Source organism: Octodon degus, unplaced genomic scaffold (genome assembly GCF_000260255.1).
Source record: "Octodon degus isolate 3935 unplaced genomic scaffold, OctDeg1.0 scaffold00102, whole genome shotgun sequence".
NCBI classification, from domain to species: Eukaryota; Metazoa; Chordata; class Mammalia; order Rodentia; family Octodontidae; genus Octodon; species Octodon degus.
In genome coordinates, this window is record NW_004524678.1 from 1,858,591 (window position 1) to 1,880,184 (window position 21,594).

At 40.6% G+C, this 21,594-nt stretch overlaps 1 pseudogene; it reads right to left on the reverse strand.

Moving 5' to 3' along the window:
- Positions 1–404: 404 nt before the first annotated feature.
- LOC101564878 overlaps positions 405–21,594 on the reverse strand; it is a 48,599-nt pseudogene continuing 27,409 nt past the window's right edge.

Consider the following 21,594-nt stretch of genomic DNA (forward strand, 5'->3'; position numbering starts at 1 on the left):
TGTGTGTGTGTGTGTGTGTGTGTGTGTGTGTGGTGCTGAGGCTTGAAGCCAGGGGCTCACGCATGCTAGGCAAGTGCTCTACCACTGAGTTGTACCCCTGGTCCCAACTTTTCTTAATATTTGAACATATGAAAATAAGACTTTCAAGTAGCAGTGCTCATACACACATTTGTAGAGAGGTGCAGCCGCCCACTTTAAGCTTCCTATTTTTCCAGGTCTTTTATTCACTAGTTTCTTAGATTTTTGTCAGTCTTGTTTTGGCTTATGGGCCTTATGGGCCTAAACTGAAAACAATACTACAATGTATTAATAATCCACAGTGCCAGTGTGGGGCCAATGGCTTCTGACTCCCTGGGGACACAGTGAGTGTCCCCAGTTACTCCAAGCAGGCCTCCTTCATGTGATCATTTGTTCTCTGAGGCTGGACTCCTGGGCTTAACCTTCTTGCCAGCTTCTAGAACAGAAAGTTCTAGAAAGTGGGTTTACTTTGTGTCCCAATTATTTTTCTTGGTGCTTGAGAAGAATGCCCTGCTTTACTGATCTCTCCACTAAAACTGCCCTGAGGACACCTTCACCCTCCAGGTTCCCAGCCAAAGAAGCCTCAACTCCAAGCCTGGGATATGTTGTACCACACATCCCGATGAACGAATCCCATGACAGCTCCCGTCTGTAGGGACCATAGAACTTTTTCTGTGAATCCCGGAAGATTTCTCCTTTGAAATAAGTCTGGAAGTCATTCCCTTCAGTCCTGACCTGCCCCTTCACCACAGCACAGAAGGGTATGCGCAGCTCATGGGGCAGGGGTTCCAAGGAGGACAGGTCTGCAGTGTCCTCACAACAGGGAAAACAGCCTGGCTTCCTCACAGCCATAATCACACGCTGTTCCTTTCCTGCAGCTCCTTCTCTTCAAAAGCCCTTAGTTCCTTCTCTGGTGTTTTCAGGTCTACATACAATGTTTACACATCTTGTCTTGAAATTTTATACCATTGTTTTCATTGCTTATTTCTCTTATCTTTAAAATAAAAATTGAATTTAAAAGATATTTTAGGAAGAATTATAAAATAAGAATCCATATCTATAGAGAAGGTATATTACAGTGTTCCTTCACGTTCCAAAAAAAAAGATCTTATTAGCATGCCTTCCACTATTAAGTCACTTGGGTTCCTTTAAAATATAACCCAATCTCCACCTCAGTTTCTACCAGTTTTTCACCAGCACATCTGTGTCATGATGTAAGGAATGGTTGACTTTGCTCTTACTATTTAAACAAAGCAGCCTAGATCATACTAAGCCTCTCCAGTATGGGGTGAGCTGTTCTAACACTGTTCTAGAAACAGGCTGCATCATCAATTCCAAGTCTCTGGCTCCTGGGCTCCACACAGCAGGCTCCAAAGGCCCTCCTTGCCAGAAGGTGAGTGGAAACATCCCATGCAACAGGAGGAAGCGCTGTCCTTAGCCCACTCTGTAGCTACTGCTGATCCCCAGGATGATGAAAAGAGGCTCAGTTATGCATTTAGTCAAGCCAAGCTGGGTCCAGGGAATTAAGCCTCCCTCCACCCTTACATTCTTTACAATAAAAGGTTGAAATGAAAACCTTTGGAAGACTAAGAATTGGAACTCCAGGTAGAACCCATGTTTCTTTTCTGATAGTCTTAAATTCCCAAGCAATTATAATCATCAAAGAGATACTGAAACAGCATGACTTGCATATAGAGGGAAGGATGGGAATGGTGCCAAGTTCAATAAAGTACACTATTATGAAATAAACATCTGACAGAAAGGCCAAGAGCCAGGAGACAGAGGGCCAGATACACATAAATTATAGCTGACCTCAAACAAAATGAGGCTTTGAACACATTAAGGAAAAGAATTATAAAAATCTAAGATCTGACTTTTATTCCCTCTGATTCCAATTGTCATGGAAACCTCTGATTTCCAATTCTGTTCCTTTGCTGAAGCTGTTCTGAGATCATCAGTAGTATCCTACAGAAAAGGGAAGCCAGAAATCTGGGGAATATTTATCTCCTCCACACCCTGATTGCCAAAAGGGAGAATATAAATATTATAAAACTGAAGCAAGTGGCAGGTAAGCCTGCCATTGGTTCTCAGGGGCAAAAAAAATCTAGAATCAAATATTTATAAACACTTACAGAAGAAACTGATCACAAGCAACAACCCTAAATTCAAGAACATCCCTGTAGAAATATTTTTCTGAGATGAATAATGTGGTAGGAATCACTGATATGTAAAACATCTTTATGTAAGTTAGCAATATGGTAGAGTGACAGATTGCAATAGACACTCTAATTCTGCATTTCAGTAACCCATCAGTAATCATATCTGTAATAAATGTGGAAGATCGGTACATGGGAAATGCTTAAAATTAAGTCAACCCTGTGCTACTAATCTTTCCATCACTAGGATAACATGCCTGAGACAAGCAATCTAAAAGGAGGAAAGATTTATTGCAGTTCAAGGGTTTCAGTCCACGTGGCCCTACGACTTTTAGTCCTGTGGCAAAGTCACGGAGGAAAGTACTTGGTGAAGGAAAATGCTCTTTCCTGACACCTGGGAAGCAGAGAGACAGAGACAGAGACAAAGTGCCAACAGCCCCGGCAAGCACACGCCTCCTGATGACCTAATTTCCTTCCATTAGTTACAACCCTCTGAAATTGCCACCGTGTCCCAACAGTGCTACATGCCAGTGACAAGCCTTTACCCAGATGATTATCCTCAAATATTGTAGGTATGTGGGAACAGCACCCCAAATTCCACGTTCCCCAACAATCCCAAACATGAGCAGCATCCTTCCCCGGATGCGTTCCGCGCTCTAGCCTCTCAGTGCGTAACCGCCCTAGTTTTCCTTGATCACTGAGGGCCAGCTGAACCACAGCGTGAAGGGAGCACTCAGGGCTCCAACGCAGTGCTTCACCCAACCCCAGCTCTCATCTGGCTGCAGTTACAGAGGCCGTTTCCTCTTGAGACTGCTGGCTTTTTAAAAACTTTAAGTTTATTGGTACAATTTAGGTATATACAATGTTCACATCCATCATAGAGATTTGGTACTTGTGCATGATATACCTTGATTTGCCTTTTTTCCCTCCCATTCTTCTCCCTTTAACTTCTCTGCTCTCATTATTATTATTATTTTTGCCTTTGTATTTTAGGGAAGGGTCTACAGGGTGTTCAGGGTCTCACTACTTGATCGGACTCGTAGTGATTCTCCTGTTTACAGCCTCCCAAGAGCTGGGATTACAGGCACGCGCCACCACGCCCAGTCTCAATTGCTGTCTCGGTGCGCCTCGCCTCCGGGGCAGGGCCAGCATGGGGAATTGAAGCCCTGCCCCTGCTCCTGCTTGCAGGCTCTTCAATCCACTGAGCTATTTGGCCGGCCCTCTTCCCACCTTATTTACAAAGCTTTATTTCCATTTCATCCTTTTCTGCTCACTTTTTCTTTTCCCTTCCTTCTTTCCCCCATCCTCTTCCTACTTCCTCTTTCCTTTTGAAGAATTTCTTCCCATTTCACCATATCCCTTGCACAATTTGATTCCTATTTATACTTTCAGTTTCTCACACTGGTGAGACGAAGTGATATTTAGCCATGTGTGACCAACTTATTTCACTTCAGAGTATGGTCTCAAGGTCCATCCATTTCATATATATGTCTCACGGTTATTCTTCTTTATGGCTGAATAGTACTCTACTATATTTTTTTAAAACATCTTTTTTTTAATCCATTCATCATTTAATGGGCATTTGGGTTACAATACTGTGCCCCTCTAAACATGGATGTGCGTATGTCACTGTGGTGTGATACCTTTAATTCTTTTTGGAAAATACCAAGAAGGGGAATAGCTGGATCAAATGGGATTGCTAATTCTACTTTTTTTGAGGAATCTCCACCCTGACTTCCACAGCGGTTGCACCAGTCTACCCTTCAACCAACAGTGGCAAAGGGATCCCTTTTCTCCCTACAGCCCTGCTATTGGTCGATTTCTTGATAACAGCCATTTTTTTTCTGGAGTGAGGTAGAATTTCGGTATTGTTTTAATTAACACCTCTGGAATGACCAGTTGTTGGAACATGTATATACTTTTGTGTATTTATTTCTTATATTTATTTGTTCTCTGTATGCTCTGGATATGAGCCCTTTGTCTAAGGAGCAGCTGACAGGGGTCACAGTAGCACTTCTGAGCTAAGACCTCCTTTCCTGTCTTCTCAGCTCCCCAAATCAAATGACTCCAATAAGGGAGAAAAGCTTTAGATTGAAACGGTGCCCCTTGGTCCTCCATCCCCCGCTTTATTGTAGGTTTAACAACCTGAGTGATTGATTTAATGAAGCTGCCTAGGAAACACCCTGGCACTTTGCAGCAGAAGACCCATTTGTGCTAGGATTCCACTTAGGAAGTAACTAAACCTTGTAAAGTCCCTTCATCTGCTGTAGTACTGCAGTTGTCTATCCAGAGTCAATTCAGTCATAAACACGAGCATTCATGTTAGAGACCAGCATTAGAGCTTCTGGTATTCCAAAGGAAAGCCACAGTCCCCCGTCTCCAGCCTCTGTGTTTGCCTTTTGTTTTAACATCCAAGTGTACCGGCTCAAACCCCCATCCCACTCTAGGTAATCCAGGACCATCGGGGAGATTTGGATTTATTTGTTCTAATAATTTTTACTGAAAAATGACTGGGTGTCTAGCTCAATTCCAGGTAGTAGAAATAGGACATGAAAAGCAGGTAAACGAAACTCCTGCCCCCACGGAGCGGACCTTCTGCACGTGCATTGGGGGCTTGGGAGCTGGGCAGTGGGTGAGGCGCTCAGGTGGGTGCTCTGCTCACCCTTTTCCTTCCCTGCAGCCCCAGCGCCCTGCAAGAGGCTGGCATTTCTCCCTGCCCTGATGGGAAATTCCACTTCCACTGTCTTCCCTCCCCATGGGAGCTCCACCAATACCTGCTCATGCATGCCACATGCTTTCCAAGGAGATAAAGGACAGCAAGAATGCAACCATCACATAATGAAATGGAAGCAGCAATTTGAAATGGAATTTTTTTAAAAAAGAAAAAAACTGATCTAAAAAGCCAGTTTCCATTCTCAGTGGAGAATGACCAGCTATCCTTCTCCCTTCCCTGTGGCTCTTTGCCATCTTCCCCAAGATCTCTCTCTCTCTCTCTCTCTCTCTCTCTCTCTCTCTCTCTCTCCTTCTCTCTTCTCCCAAGACTCTTTTCCCAGCTCCTAGATTTCCCAGCTTCCAACCTCTGACCCTCAATTCCTTCTACTTTTCTCATGCAAAGAAATTCACCCACAGCCTCCGGAATGCACCCTGGGGTGAAGTGGATGAAGAAGGAGGCTTCACTTTTCCCACCCAAAAAGTCTGCCAAGATATTTCTTAGCACAAAGAGCCATGTTGCCTGTTGTGAATTACACCGCTCTTTTCCTGCATGAAAGCTGTTATAGTCTGTTCTAGTTTCAGAATTGATTTTCTCATTGCAGTCAGCCAACATTTGTGGAAAACAATACGTAGAATGAATTACTAATGACTATTCCTACAGCAGAATTTAAGTAGTCTCATTAACATAGACTTAGAAAGATTCCAAACAAGCAAGCAACCCATCTCTGGTACTCAATATTGAATAAATAGAGTAAGAAGAGGCTTTAACAGAAAAACTAGATCAGTAGTATAATATTATATCAAAATGGCTTTCAAATATATCAAAGCAAGGGAGATAGCTCAGTAGAGTAAGTGCTTGCCTGACAAGTGCAAGGTCCTGAGTTTAATCCCCAGTGCCACAAAAAAAACAAAATAATTAGAGCTGTTTATAAAAATATTCTTGAGTATAAAAATCTTTTAGTATAATATTAAATCTAGAAAAATGAAGAAAAAAAGGTTAGCAATCAGATTATGTATAAGTATTTACCTTCCATATAACTATCATAAACCAACTCAAAAACAAATGGGAAAACAATGTAACTTATACAACAGATTAAAGTAGTTTCTTCTCTACACTAAAAGCTCAGATCTTATCAAATGATATAGGACCTACAAATGATAGAGCAGAAATATAGCTGCCAATCTGTTAGATGTCAGATACCCCAAGTTGTATTCCCAGAAATCAAAGAATGAATTTAAGAAAACAATGGTGGTTAAGAGTGGGAAATTTTAAGGGGCCGGGGAGATGGCTCAGTAGAATAAGCGCTTCCCTGGCAAGCACAAGGGCCTGAGTTCAATCTCCTATTCTGAAAAAAAAAAAAAAAAGAGTAGGAAATTTTATTGAAAGAGAGACAGGAGGGGACCCAGAAAATGGTTTGCCAAGGGGCCAGGGGGATGGCTCAGTGGAATAAGCGCTTCCCTGGCAAGCGCAAAAGCCTGAGTTCAATCCCGGTTCCACAAAAAAAAAAAGAAAAGAAAAAAAAGAAAAGAAATATAAAAAGAAAGAAAGAAAGAAAGAAAGAAAGAAAGAAAGAAAGAAAGAAAGAAAGAAAGAAAATGGTTTGCCAAATAGCTCACTTCTCAAAGGAAGTTTTATAAGGCAAAGTCATGAGATGGATACAGTATGGGACAAACAATGATCAACCAATAAGATCACAAGTACAACTGCTTAGGTAATGTTGATCCAATGGGGAAGCAAGTCATGTAGCAAGTACACATGGAAAGAACTCTCTCTTTGGAAAGAGATGAGTCAGGAGGCCCTAGTCACCTACCTGGATGATTGATGCCTATCTAGACTTTATTAGTACAGGTAATATCAATTATAGTATACTGTTCAATCCCTTAGGGAGAGGTCTACCCATTCTGTCTTTATCTTCAGACCTGGCCTTCATATTTAAATAAATAAACATTTTTTAAAAGATGGTGTTTTCCACTTAGTATACTGGCAGATACAGCAATGCCTCGGTTCGTGAACACTTCCATTCACAAACAGTTCAATTCGCAAACAGAAGCCTTCTGCAAAATTTCCGCTTCCATTCTCAAACTGCATTGGATGAAGAAGGCAACAGCAGCCACCTACCCCACATCCACATGACCACGGCACCCTCCCCAGGGTCATGGAAAGAGCTGTGAACCATCACACCACTGTGTATCAAAATGTACAATATGAAGAAAAGTATATCAAAATGAAATACAAACCTCTGAGATATGCAAATTGCTTTGGACACAGAAAGTGCCATTATGGAAGTCCAATGTTGACATAACATATGATCCCGGTATCAATTTGCCATACTTTTCAGTAGATATTCAAAAAAGATCAAAATGGTTTTAGAGCTAATTCCATCCTCCTAATGATGGCTTACAAGTTTTGCTATGAAAAATGAGTCTATAAGCGAAGTGTGTTTAAAATCATCAAAAACATCTAATGAAAACATAATATAATAATTCCCTAATTTCAAACATGAAAAGAGCAGTTTTAAGTTTCACTCTGAAGTTGTTTAAAATACTCTAATTAATTCTCTAATAGATTTTGCAAAGAAATTCTGGTCTTGAAAGACTTAGAGAAGACTTTAGCATTTGAGGTTAGAAGAATTATAAAGTTATCTTAGTTACTAGAGATTAATATTTCCAGGCATTTTGGAAAAAAACCAAAATCTCATTTTGGTTGCTTGTTGGACTCTACCTCCTTTTTATTGTCTGTTTTCCTCTGTTGTAGTTACTATTTAGTTATGTTTGACCACATAAAACCTTTTTTTCACAGAAGAGGGTTGTTAAAAAAGAGAAAGAAAAATTTATATGTTTTACACTTAAAAGGATCTTTTGGGCTTTTCCTTTCACAGCTTCTCTTTTTTCCCCATTTGATATTTTTTTCTTTTTTTGTGAATGTTTTTCATTAGTTATTAGTTAGCTTAAAGGTAATAAAGATGCGTGACAAAAAAATGTACAATAACTTGTCTTGGTAATGATAAGAGGAAACACCATTTTTATACACTATGGTTATGAATATCAAATTTGTGCCAATTTTTGTGTAATTAGGCAATGTCTGATGCAGAAACTTCATTTGCCATTACTTTTCTTGAGATGTTTGTTAAGGGAGGTATCTTGGTTACTTTCATCAGCACTGAGATGCCATATCCTACACCACAACTTAAAAGACAGGAGCTTTATTTTGGCTTAAGGTTTCAATCCATGGTTGGTTGGCTCCATTGCAAAAAATGCACAATAGAAGGACATGAATAGGAAAAAGTATTTAACACATGGAGACCGGGAAACAGAAAAAGAAGGAAGAAGCCAGGGACAAAAACATCCCCCTGTAGGTCACGTTCCCATTGGCCAACCTCCAATGAGGCCTACCTCCTACCAGTGCATCCAGCTGGTGAACTCAACAGTGACCCCATGACCATCTCCACACAAGAGAATTTGGGGGTCATTTTAGTTCCAAAACAGAACATTCTGTCCCTGGTCCCCAAAACACTTTTCTCAATGTCGTTATGCAAAATGTAATTAGTCCCTAAGAGTCACCAAAGTTTTAGAAAGTCTAGTATTGCTGAAAAGTCCAAGTCCAAAGCCTCTTCTGAGACATAAAACAAACTCTTAGTTGCAAACTCCTGTGAAAATCTAAAAGAAAGTTAAATATGTTCAACAGTCAGTGGCACAGGATGAATGTTCCCATTCCAAAAGAGAGAAAGAGGTGATGAGGGGAACAAAATTTTGGGAAACTAAAACTTAAAACCAAAGTGGCTGACCTGCACAAAGCAACTGTCTAATCAACCCTATTCTGCTCCCCAAAACCCTGTGTAAAGAAAGAATAAAGGTGCTTGGGGCTGAGACTTTGGGGCACCTAGTTTCTCTGAGTCTGCTGGTATAATAAACTGGTTCCTCTTCACCTCTCCAAGTGCTTCTCAATTCTTCAGTGGTGACAGGTTCTCTGCAATGGAGGGAGACAGGAAGGAAAGGTATCAATGCAAGATCAAAACCCTGCAGAACAAGGCTGGTGATGTAGCTCAGTAGCACAAGCATCTATGTGGCAAGTGCAAGGTCCTGAGTTTGATTCCCAGTACAAAAAAAAAAAAAAAAAAAAACACCTGAAGGGAAAATATTCAATCTTGTACTTTTGTGTACAGCACCCATGGCCATTTGTAGCAAGAAGTGAACTCTAAAGGAATTGGGCAGCCCTTCCCTTCCAGTTGAAACCTACATGGCTTCTCTGTACAGCAGTTCCTCTCACTACTGGGGGCTTTTCTCATCAGAACCACATTACCAGCAGCTCCATCTTCCTGAGGTCTCCACTGCATTTTTGGCTTTATTCTCGCAGATTTCATATTCCTCTCAGAAACACATTCCCTGGCCTCAAACACCTTTTTCTGAAATCTGGGTGGAAACCTCCCAAACAACTGTTGCATTCTACATGCCAGTAAAACCAGCACTACATGACAATGCCAGGGTCTGCTTCTACCTTGAGTGATAGCCTGACCTCTTTGACTATGACTGCCACAAGAGTGCCATGTGAAACGAATCTCAGGAAACCAAATTCCAGGGCCACTCTTCTCCAGTAGGGGGCCTGGGGACTCTCTTCTGAAATGAAAGCTTTATAGTTTGTACTCTGGACCTTGCAAAGGTTTCAACTTTGTTGGTTCCTAAGATGCATTCAAGCCATCATTCCTATTGTCCCAATGCAAAGTACTTAGCTTGTTTTTAGTGCAAAACTTTTTCACACCCGTACTCTCCATAGTCTCATTTGCAGCCACTTCCTTTCTGATAAATCTGCAAACTTTTAAATCATTTAACTCTGATATTTGCTCCTGATTCTCATTGGAGATCTTGCTTAAAATAACAAGCATAAATCATGCTATAGCCTGAACACTGGACAACCATGAAATTTTCTCCACCAGATTAGTCTACTGCCCTTACTTTCAGCTTTACTTTATGCAAAGTCTCAGGACATGGACAAAAAGTAGACCATAACACATATGGCCTCTAGTCCAACTGCCAATGAAATTCTTGTTCCCACCTGAAACTTCTGGAGCCTGGCATTTACTATCTGAATTTCTTTCAGCATTCTGCTCCACTGAGCTCTGACTGGACTCTCCCATCAAGCTTGGGTTTATGCATTCTAGGGCTTCTCTTGCTAACATCGCCAAACCTTTCCAAATTCCTCCTATGAACCAAGTCTTAAGCCTTTTAAAACAGCTAATTAAGTATGGCCTCAGCAATGATCCCACTCCTGGTACCAAGTCTGTTTTAGTCACTTTCCTCATCACTGGGACACAATGCCCAACACCTATAATTTTAAAGGAGAAGATGTTTATTTTGGATCATGGTTTTGTCCAGAGTCAGGAGAATTCAAAGCAGAAATGTCACAGTGGATACAATGGCAGGTGACAAGGTGCTCACCCTACAGCTGCCAAGAAGCAGAAAAAGAAGGGAGGAGCCAGAGAGAAGAATGTGCCCTTTCAGGGCCAACCAGATAACTCAGCGGACCAAAGCACCTGCTTTGGCAGAGCACAGCAGTCGGGGTTCAATCCCTAATGTGTCACACCAGCCCCTACCCCACCCCCAGTACACACTGAGACAGCGATTGAGACTGGCATGGTGGTGCACACCTGTAATCCCAGTGCATGGGAGGCTAAAAACAGGAGAATCACTATTAGTCTGATCTATATAGTGAGAACCTGTGGCCCCTGTACTAAATATATATTAAAAAAAATATGTCTTTCCAATGCCCTTTCATCAACTCAGCTTTATTATTTCAGGAAACACCAGAAAGATACATTATAAATAACTGAGGTCTCCACTGAACTTTTGACTCTATGCTTGTAGATTCAAAGTCTTCGCAAGAACGCATTCTCTGCCTTCAAGCCCTTCTTCAGAAATCTAAGTGGAAGCCTCCCTAACTAAACAACTGCTGCATTCTGCACAGCAATAAAACCAGCACCAAATGGATAACGCCAAGGTGGGCTGCTAGTTTGAGGGGTATTCTGACACCTTTGGATGTGGTTGCCACAATCTGAGTGCTGAGCATCAGCCCCGAGTGAACCCGAGTCATGGACCGAGTGACCATCCCCAGCCAGCCCCCACCCCACAACAGCACATTCAGCTATGAACTCATCCATAGATTCACCGAATCATCACTCACAAACACAAAAATTATGGGGGAAATTTTAGATCAAAACCACAAGCAGGATTTTTTTTTGCAGCATGTGTTTATCACAGTAACACAACTACAGCAATAGAAGTCGTCATATTAAGAGTGGCTACATAAATCACAGTAATACATTCTTACAGTAATATACTGTGCAAAATACTGTGTAACCATATTGCAGAAAAAGTTAGTCATTCTTACAGTTATATCATAGACACATTTTTAAGGTAGGAAAAACAGCAATCCTCTTTGCATAAAGAAAAAGTGTACACATGTCACTTCTGATTTTCAGCCCAAAAAACTGAAAAGTATTTAGAAAGAGGTAACTTTATCTCTGTGAAACTGGATAGTGTCTATATTAAATTCCTATTTGACCAAATGTAAAAAGAAATTGTTGTCCTGCGTTTCCCAGGACTATTTTTAAGTTCCACAGGGCTTGGAAAAATTAGCAAGCCGTTCAAGATCTATCCACACAGGCATCCGTGAGCCATCTTTTTCTTCCATCTGGTTTTCCTGATCATTTCATAGAGGGCTGATTCTTAACTACCACCCACCAATGCAGAAATATGATGTTTCTACCAATGATTAAAATTGTAGAACTCTTCTTCCAAACCAGTCAGTGAGCGGATCCCTCCCTCAGCACTCTACTTCACCCACCCAAACTGGCTACCCCAACTCCCCTCCACTTTGCGAGCTTCTCATCCCTGCCCCACTCCCCCATGATTGATAGACACAGCAGGTCTTCCAGGAACCTGCCACAGTGACACAACTGGCAAGGGCACATGCCATACCACTGTTAAATATTACTGAATGCTCACACCCCATAATGGCACAAAAATAATCCATTGACAAGAAAGACCTGAGTTAATTCCTTACTGCAGCACAGAGAGCGTTACCTTAGTGGTGAGATGGAGGATTAGTAGCAGTGATTTGGAGTGGAAAGACAAGTGAATGGACGTGGGGTTTGGATTTTAAGACAAGTCTTCCAATCAGAGGATGGCTTGATTAATATTGAGGACAAATTATGACATAATAGTGAATGATTAGTATACACAGAAAAGTAAGTCTTGAAATAAGGGTTTTTAAGAGTCCTGGAAAATAAAATGTTATTTGATACTAACAAACACCTAGATGTTTACTTAAGTGATTCTTTAGGAAATTCTTGACATAGACAATGCAGTTGTTTATAATGTATCTTTCTGATATTTCCTGAAATAATAAAGCTACATTGATTGAAAGTGACAAAACAGAAAAGTTATGTTAAAGTACAAGGTATGTTATTAGTACACTGATTCCTTCAGTTCTGGGTTCTTTATTGTGGTTATTGTTTTTTAAAGAGAATACAATATAGTAAAAAAAAATTAGAAATAATACAAATTTTTGTTAAATAAAATGTTAGGACTTTATAACAATGGTTGTTATATTGAATATTGTTTCTTCAAAGTAGTTGTTCAGGTTGCCAGATATAATCATGCAAAATTGTCAAAAAAATTGAAAAGAAGAAAAAATTAAGTATTAATTGTTCCTTTCAGCAGACCAGTAGAAATCAGCAGTACAATTATCCAAGCTAGCCTGTGTATATCCATACATATGTTTCCCTTCTTTCTTTTCTCCTTTCCCTCAACCCAGAGGTTCCTTCCTTTTGAACAGTTTCTTCCCCTTTCACAGTATCTATCATACCTTTTAAATTTTATTTACTCTTTCAGGTTCTTACATTAGGGAGACAATACAATATTTACACGTGCAAGTCTGATTTATTTCACCAATAAGTATGGTCTCTAGTTGAATCCATTTACCTATGAAAAGCCTAGAGTTGCACATTTCTCAGATAAAGAAATAGAAATGGCAAACAAATATATGAAAAAAATATTCAACATCATTGGTCATTCGAGAAATGCAAATTAAAACAACACTGAGATTACATGTCACCCCAGAAAGAATGGCTTTCTTCAAGAAGTCAATGAATAACAAATGCTGGAGGGACTATGGGGAAAAGGGAATCCTTCTCCATTGTTGATGGGAGTGTAGACTCCCATACAACTACCGTGGAAATCAGTGTGGAGATTCCTCAAAATGCTAGGATATGAGGTCCCATTCAACTCAGCTATTCTCCTCTTAGGTATTTTTCAGGAAGAACTAAAAACACCATACCACGGCAATACATGCTCACCCATATTTATAGCAGCATAATTTGTCATGGCTGAACCTTGGAAACAACCAAAATGCTCATCAGCTAAGGAATGGATAAAAAAGATATGGTATTTTTATACAATGGAGTACAACTCAGCTATAAAGAAAGATAAACTTGTGGTTATTCTTCAGCCTGAGCTGAGGTTAAGGGTAGATCCCCTAACATATCAAAGCATGATCAATTCAGATCTCCACTGTTCCCTGAGTGGTGATAATTGTACATCACGTTTCTAAAGATAATCTCCGCAGCATTATAAGTGTCAAATTTTTCTATTCTGTTTTTAGATAATCAATTATTCGATCATTTGATGTGTCAGTGACCATACAATAATACTTAGAATGTTACTCATCAGAATACTGAAGGGCTACAAAAGGATTATGATAAGAACTTTTAGCCAATGATTCAAGAAAAAGCCAACAGCACTCAAATTAAACAAACACAGATTTCACTCCCAAGCTAAAGCCTGCAGAGCCAATCATGCATTATTAGCCAATTTACTTAATTTTACAATCTTTTAGTTTGTTTCCTGAAGCTTTTCATTTTTATTTATTTATTTATTTATTTATGTGTATTTAGTGCAAAGTCTCCAGGGTCTCACTACACAGACTTGACTCATAGTGATTCTCCTGTTTTCAGCCTCCCAAGCGCTGGGATTACAGGCATGTGCCTCCATGTCCAGTTTCAATTGACGTGGCAATGGGCTCTGTGGTCAGGACCAGCATGGCATGCCAGAGATCAAAACCCAATCCCTGGGTATGTCTAAGCAGGTGCTTTAATCTGCGCAGCTATCTGGCCCACTAGCTTCCTGAAGTTTTTTAACATATTAAAGATCTCAGAGAGATCTGTATTAGTATATTGCTATCATTCCTCCTATAAAAACACCATAAGATACCCTAAGAAAGCCAAATTATAACTAGAATGCTCTATAATGAACCAATGCCTTCCAATGCCACAAACTTTTTGCATGAGAAGTTCTATACCTACCTTTGGCAGAATTGTCGAGCTCTCTCTGCACCATAGCATGCAGTGTTTCCCTCCCTTCTACACCTCTTAAAAAATGAAGTAACATAGGACTGGCAAGATAGCTCAGCAGACTAAGCACTTGCTTAAGTAAGCACAGGGCCAGGGTTCGATCCCTGGCACCACATGCTGCGCCAGCCTTGCCCTCAAGTGCACTGAGCCCACAATAGAATCCTGGCGTGGTGGCACACGCCTGTAATCCCAGCACTAGGGAGGAAGAAAACAGGAGGATCACTATGAATCAGAGCTGTGTAGTGAGACCTTACACGCATGCACACATGCATGTGTGCGCACATACACACACACACACACACACACACACACACACATACACACACACGGAGTAGCAAAATTTAAAAAGAATGACAATCGATTCAGAATTCTTCTGATGTATTCAGGATTTCAGTTTTCTAGTCAAAGTCTAGAGACTTTTCCTTGATTTCAGTTTTCTAACCATATGTCAGTCTAAGAGAGAAACACATGGACAGTAAACTCTATATAGATCACTAAGAACTACCATGAAGGTAAGAACCAGTTGACTAAAATAACAAGGACCTATTTTTAAAGTAGTGGCCTGTAGATTTCTGTTCACAAATCCAGTATGTTATAAAGGAGTCTTGATAGCCCAATTTTAGTCAAAATACCACTAAGGCATGATCAAATAGGGCTCTGATATTTTGGCACCATGAATGAAGAGTGATGAAGCATCAGGCAATGAATTTTGTAAAGACACAATCCTCTAATAAGACCTATAAAAGTAAGACAGATTTCAAAAATATGTCAATCTGTCTGAGGTCATAGCTCAGTAGTAGAGCATTTGCCTGCCATGCATGAGGCCCTGGGTTCCACTGGCAGTCAGAGAGAGAGAGAGAGAGAGAGAGAGAGAGAGAGAGAGAGTGTACCTTCTGTTCCCTGATTCTTTGTAAGCTCTATTTCTGTGAGAATTCAATAATAAAGCTAATTCTCATGGAAAGTCCCCTCGTATTGTTTGGGTAAAGACAAAAATCTCTTCTTCTAGATAAGACATAACAAAGGGTTTTAGATTTATGACTCTGTGGCCAACTGAATCTCATTACAGAGAAAAGCCAAGTGACTCATTACAGGGAACTAGTACCAAAGAACAATAGATACCTCCCAAAGGAAAATACATACAAATAAGAGTCAATCTGTTGAATGGATCAGTTCACAGGTAAATTTAAGGCAAATATTGGACTAAGCAGGACAAAGCAAAATTAAGAATAAAGGCCTTATAGAGAGCATAGATATAAATAGCCTTATAAAGCAAAAGAGGAAGTTAGAGAGCTAGAAAGGTCATGAGCAAAAGTGTTGAAGTGTGATAACACGTGGGCATATTCTGAGGATCTCCTGCAGTCATTTGCTTTATCTGGAAGTCTTGAGTGAATGCTCTCTCCTTCCAGAGATCATCTGCTTGTGGAAAGTTCCCAAGAACTCTCAGTTTGAGGTTGCTTGGAATGGCTATATTTTAATAATTCAAGGATGGTTTATGCTCCTTAATTGAAAGGTGTGAATCAAACAATTATTTCAAGTATCACTTCTGAGCTAAATATTAATATGTAGTATCTAACAAAGTTGTTTTCATTAGGGCTCAAGGGATGCCTTTTGTATTTATTCCAAAAGATGAAGTCTCCCAGTTTTAAGTCGAATAAGGAATATTAAATGCTTAGGAAAAGCTAAGTCATGAAAGCTAAAACCGGATACACTATATGAAGCCTCTAGGGACTGGGGAACATAGCTCAAAGCATAAGCACCAGCCTGACAAGCGCAAAGGCCCGAGTCTGATCTCTGGTACCAAAACCAAAGACAAAATCTATGAAGCCTTTGTAATATTTGGTCTCAACTACTTGTGATCGGCTGAATTCCGGAAACAGAAGTGACATCACCAGATGCATGGCTCGCCTGTTACCAACCTATGAGGGAAGGAGTCAAGAAATCCAGAGGAAACTGAGTGTCTTAATTCAAGAGTAGCTAAGAACTTTGTTACTTTGAGTTTCAGCAGTTGTATTTGTACTTTCTGTCATTCCTGAAGATTCTGTGTAATATAGACAATGGTGTCTCTGTTGACGCTACAGGGACTTTTATACAACTCTTTTAACAGTTTCAGAAAGTAGACTGAGATCAGAGACATTGGTTGGAATTCCCCAAGAATTCCTCAAGAACATAAAGTCAAATAATTGTTTTAGTTCATAATAATCTGAAAGAAGTATTTCACTTCTGTTTAGAATATAGAAAGTTCAAGAATGTCACTGTTTCCTCTGCAAGTTTGGTTTCACCAAACAATATACTGCTTTGTTCCTGCATTTATGACTTACTCCATACCATTCAGAACACACAAGGCTCCTTCAACCAGGTTTAACCTTTCAGCTTCCAATCCTTCCATTTGGACCAGGTATAGCGTTACCGGACTAATGGAGAGCGCTATGTAGTGGCTGTAAGCAGGATTTACATTTTTAAGACTGTAGCGGCAGGCACCACACTCCCCTGTTAGAGACCTTTATGGAGATAACACAATTTTCTTAAGTTAACAAAATGTCTTACTTGGAGAAGCCCTTACGGGGACTTCCGAGGTCTTTGAACTGCCCTGTCAGTCAAGGCAGAGTTCCATCTTTCTTCAGCATTCCCCACCTTGTTTTCATAACTAAATGAATATGGGCCACCCAGAGACCTTTGTCTTAACCCAGAGAATCTCAAATTCGGTGCCAAATTTGGTTTTAGTCATCCTGAAGCCCTGACATCATTCCACTTGACTCATTGATTTAAGCCTTTGCTGTCCACTTGTTTGGGAGATTGCAGGCCTGATCAGTCTGCAATAAGTAGGGGATAATAGTAATCCAATATGGGACTGTTAATCAGGACAGCCAGGGCTGTGGCCAAAATTTCGAGGGACCAGCACTTGCCACCTAATGTGAAGTACTGCAATATAGTGTTGATAGCACGTGTGCCGTTTGTGGTCTCATAACACTGAAGAATGAAGTTTGTGAACCAAAGGAGGTGCGTAGGAGAGATTTATTGGAAAGAAGGAGATAAAGAGAAGAAAACTGAGGGGGGAGAGGAATGGGAGGAGAAGCCAGAGGAGGAGCTGCTCCTGGATTTCCAGGAGGGGTTCCTGAGTAGGTAGCTGCTGAGGCTCTTTGTCTAGGGCATTTTATACAGCAAAGTCACAATCTGGGTAGCTGTGGGTCAAACTACAACCAACCTATAGGTTTAAAAGTGTAGTTGCTGAGCTAATATTAATCAATCCAACAGGGAAGCAAGCCATGTAGCAAGAGTACACAGTGAGCATCATTAACTTTAGCTTATCTAAAATTTCTAAGGTAGAAAGAACAAAGGCATTCCTGGAAAGCTATGGGAACATCCAGAGGTCTGGCTGGTCACCCGCCTATGCACCTGATGTCCTGCCTAGGCTCCCTGGAGCATGTGATGTTGACTGTAGAAAATAATCTCAAGCAGCTTTTTACCTGGTCCAAATGGAAGGATTGGAAGCTGAAAGGTTAAACCTGGTTGAAGGAGCCTTGTGTGTTCTCAATGGTATGGAGTAAGTCATAAATGCAGGAACAAAGCAGTATATTGTTTGGTGAAACCAAACTTGCAGAGGAAACAGTGACATTCTCGAACTTTCTATATTCTATCCTTTTTGCAGGCCCGACTACCCTGTGTCCATCCTGAGGCCTGGTTCTCTTCATAGTCACTGCAGCTGCAATTTTGGTGTGTCTCCTCTTCCGTGCAGACCCCCTCAAGGGTCTGATCCTTTTCTGACTGCCTATTAACTTATATCTTCCTTAGAAGACCATAGCATTGCAATTACTTGTGGAGACAATTAAAGGCATTGGAGTGAATTTGAATCCTGAACTGAACCTGCATATGAAGCTCAAAGGAACACCTATGGAATTTATCTGCAGTTAATCTCTTAGGTGAGAGTAACTGGCACATGAAAAGATTCTCCCAGTCTCCCATCTCTTTAAGAACTTTGAGAGACTCCATTAATTTTTGCAATTCACTGTTTAGAACACTGGCAGAGTAACATATCAAGTTGGTGGCATGTGGTAGCAATAACTCCATTATGCTATAATTCATAAGAAAGCCATCTGTCACACAGTATGACTTGAAGAGTGTGGAGAGGAAGTCCCAAACTGAAGTAAGATCTGGCTTTTCAGCCTGTTATCCATAAAGGGCAGGGTAAAAACACTGGAATGTCCTGCAAATAAATCCCACAACCTAAGGAACATGGCTTTTTGTTGCTTATAACAGTTTATATATAAGCTTTGTTTATATGTATTGATTTATGTATTTATATGCATTGATTATATATACATTATTTTTGCCAAATAGGGCTCTAGATTTGAGAAAAAGGAGCCAGCTTTAAGACATATTATTAGGACAATTGATAAGATTTAAATTTTATATCAAGGTTAAATTTCCTGACTTTGAGCATTGCACTGCGGTTATATCGGACAAACAGAAGTAATGGGAAGGAGTTGTTAGGAACTTTCAAGTGGTTCAAAAAAATATGTGTAAGTGTATACAGAGAGAGAGAGAGAGAGAGAGAGAGAGAGAGAGAGAGAGAGAATATCAAGCAAATACGCCAGTGTAAATAATTGTTGAATCTTGGCAAGTGGTACATAATGATCACTGTATTATTCTTTCAATTTTCCTATAAATTTGAAATTATAACAAAATAAAAAGTTACAGAAATATATATCATATCCATATAAAAATATAGCAAAATATAAAGTTGCCGAAAGAGATAGATGGATGGATAGATAGATAGATAGATAGATAGATAGATAGATAGATAATTTTGTTGTGGAATGCTCTGATTTTTCCAGGTTTGAAAGGATTCAATCTTCCATTTACTCTTAGTTAGGACCATAAGACTAGATTTCATTTCAAATTTCTCAGAAAAAGTACCAATGGCAAATAAATACATGAAAAAAATGTTCAACATCATTGGTCATGCAAGAAACACAAATGAAAACAACCCTGCGATTCCACTTCACTCCAAAAGGAATGGCTCCTACAAGAAATCAGCCAATAACAAATGCTGGAGGGGCCGAGGAGGAAAAAAGACTACTATTGGTGGAGTGTAGACTGGGACAGCCACTGGAAATCAGTGTGGAGATTCCTCAAAAAGCTAGGGTTACCCATCCTATTTGACCCAGCTATTCCCCTTCTGGGTATCTTCCCAGAAGAATTAAAAGCACCACACCACAGCGATACGTGTGCACCCGTGTTTATAGCGCCACAGTGTGCAATAGCTAAATCTTGGAAGCAACTCAAATGCCCATTGACCAAGGAAGGGATTAAAAGATTGTGTTTTCTAAATATAACAGAGTAGTTCTCAGCCACAAGGAAAGATAAGATTGAGATATTCATAGTTAAATGGGTGGACCTTGAGCCCATAATCATAAGTGAAATGAATCAGACACACGTGTAAATATCGCATTATCTCTGGTGTGAGATACTGAAAATTCAGATAACATAAATGTACAATAGATACGGTGAAAGAGGAAGAAATTATGCAAAAGGAAAAGGGAACTAGGGAGAGGGAGGGGAAGTTAAGGAAGAGAAAGAATGAAAGAGAAATGAAGACCAAGCTTTGTGAACAGGGACGGGAAAGGGGTTTACAAAGAAGATGGGGGAGGGGAGAGGAATCAGGACAGATCACGTACAGACACAAGCCACGAATGTGGCCATTAGGGACCAGTAAAACTAAATTGTCCCAATAAACTTCAACTAAAAAATATTTTTTAAAATCCCAACTCTGTTATCTATTTCTTAGGTGATTTTGAGCACACGTCTTAGCTTCTCTGTACCTTAGTTTCCTCATTTAAAATTAGATTCTATTAAGATCTATTTACAAGGGGCTGGTGAGATGGCTCAGTGGTCTAAAGCACCTACTTAGAACAAGCTAAGCAAAGCACTGGGACCACGGTTCAATCCCCAGCACCACATGCCAGCCAGCCCCACCCCCTGGTGGGCTGAGCTGGCCACACACACACACACACACACATAAATAAATAAATAAAATAAAAAAAAAAAATCTATTTACAAGCCTGCTGTACGGATGAACCAAGTTAATGTATGTAATGGGGAATTCAGTTACAGATCTAGTAGCAACAAATCACCGTAGCCACAACTAAGCCCCTGGTAACACCGATTCCCCAACTTACTCGGGTTGCTCCTTCTCTCAGCTCGCGCTATGTCTGCTGTGCAGGTTCCCCACACCAAAAAAACCTTAGAAGCGGAGCTTATCCTTCAGCAGCTTCGCTAGAAATCACACTAGCCTCAGTGTTCAAAGAACACTCCCCAGTGTGAGAAACTGAAAGAGTAAGTAAGATCCAAAAGATACAACAAATATAGCGAAGGGGAAAGAAACAGTTCAAAAGGAAAGAAGCGGGGGTGGGGAGGAAAGAAGGAAGGGGGGAAAGTTGTGTATATATACACACAAGAGAGCTAAGATAATTGTACTACCAATTTCTGTTCACTGAAAGGAACAGCCAGTGCTTATATTGTTTGATCAGTTGTGCCTGTACCTGGTCATCTAAGCAAGTACCTTGAAGAGTATAATATACGATTTTATAACGATCATTCATATCCCATCATCTTGTTTTGAAATTCTGTATTGCTTTTGTTGGTGTCTTTGTGTCATATATATACCCTGAAACCAACCATTCCACACAGCTCCGACTGCTGCTTCCCTGGTCAGTCTCTCATCCGCCTCCCCGAGGATTACGACTGGAGCCCCCCACTGTGCTATGCCTTCCTCTGTCTCACCTCAGCAAGACCGACCCTTTGAACTTTTCAGATGGCGTCCTTTCTCTGCTTAGAAGTTGCTCCCCAGGGCTGAGGGTGCATCTAGTGACACAGCACTTGACAGCATGCACAGTTTGTGGTTCTGGGTTCAATCCCAGGGCTTGAAAAAAACCAAAGCGCTGTTCCCCCTTGCCACTAGAGCAGAAGTGGATGGTGTGCCATTTCTTGGCACGCACGGCGCACTTCTGCTCCAGGACATTTCCCTGGCTGGCCTCTCTTGTCAAGTGTTCCCTAACAGGAGCGGAAGACTCACTTGCTAGCCCACTCTGCCTTGCTCAGATACCATCCTCTCAGTAAGCCCAGCTCTAGTCACCTTGTTTAAAATCACAATTCCAGCTGTGTGTGGTGGTGCAGGGCTGTAATCCCAGCACTGGGGAGGCTGAGGCAGGACTGTTGTGAGTTTGAGACGAACCTGGGCTACAAAGTGAGCTCAAGGCCAGCCTGAACTGCAGGGGGGAGTCCCTGTCTCAAAAAATAAATAAATC